We start from the raw sequence: 1,475 nt of genomic DNA on the forward strand, positions 1-1,475 counted from the left end.
GTAACAAGACTATGTACTAAATGTTGGTTGAGTACGTTTTGTTTTGCGCATGCGAGTAAATCTTATCACTATCAAATCGGCATAATTTGGAAATCGCTGTTTGGGCGTTGGGCCTTGAGTTGCAATTACATTGATAATTATCTAATTACCTGCATGCCAGCAAGTGTTGATAGAAAACTTTTTGGCTGGTGCAGTTTTATCGGTATTTACAAGTGAGATAAGAAGGGATTTCGGAGATTATTTGACAATTTATTTTATGGAATTATAAATTACATTCCAATGAGTTTTTAAAACGTTACGTAAGTAAAATTTTTGTGCAACTAACAAAGAAAACAGACAAAATAAAAAAAACAATTACTGTTCTTAAACGTTTGAAATATTAAAAAAAAATCAACCAAGACAAGAATATTAACATTTTAATTGAAAACAACAAAGACATTTTCGCTGTAAATCTAGGCCATTGTCAAAATATTCGCAAATGTAACGAGGCCTAAGAGAATGGATATAATTCAAAGGAAAAGTACCAGCAGAAAAAAATATATTAATATACAAGTAACCTTTGGTTTCTACTGTCAAAAGTTGCATACTCGGATAAAAATAGTGTCATCTCGCTCACTCTTCTAAAAAGAACAGAGAAAAGTGTATTTTTTAATTTCGTCTCCCTAAGTCCCATAAGAAACATGTTAAAACAAATTAACATATTTTAGGGCCTTAGGGAGACTTTTCATTATTTAAGTATTGTTCAGTTTGTATCCAGTAAACAGATCAAAGTGACACTTTGAAAAAAATCTACGTGCAAATCGTGCACGTATTTATGAGATTAGATAATTTGAAACATACGGACTTCCGGTCAAATGACAGCTTGTACACTACTTCCCGGTCCTGACTTGACTTCCTGTATGTCATGTTGCAATAAGATTTATGTAAGACAGTACTTGGTACTTAATTGTTATTTCAATAGGTTACAAGTAACAATGTTGACAATTCATCAGAATAAATAAAATTGTTTGTCTGTTTTGAACAGATATAGGTAGGAATTAATTAAAACTTTTGATTGGCAGTTAATTTTAAGATTCCTCGAAGTGCAACGGATAAAATTGACCTGAGTCTTGTATGGCACCTTTGACTTCAGTTATCAGAATCCTTGGATTTATTTTCATTTTAATGTTATTTTTGATATCACAGTGCACTGTGGGTTAATAAGAACACATACATTTCCTCAAGGGTCTGATAATTATCGAATAACAATATGTCAATCAAATTAAACGTATCTTTGGGTTTCCACCAACTTTACTCAAGTAGCAAGCAATAATTCCTGTTTGCGATCATGTTTACGTAGAAGAAAATTGGGCTATTTCCATAAAAAGGGGTAGTTTGGTCATGTCTTTTATTTCCACTGGCGCTACGACTGTACAAAATAAAAGCCTTGCACCGCACAGCGCCGTAGTGACGCGGATTGTCGCAAAGTGAAAATA

Source organism: Papilio polytes, unplaced genomic scaffold (assembly GCF_000836215.1).
Source record: "Papilio polytes unplaced genomic scaffold, Ppol_1.0 DF821067.1, whole genome shotgun sequence".
In the NCBI taxonomy this organism is placed as follows: domain Eukaryota; kingdom Metazoa; phylum Arthropoda; class Insecta; order Lepidoptera; family Papilionidae; genus Papilio; species Papilio polytes.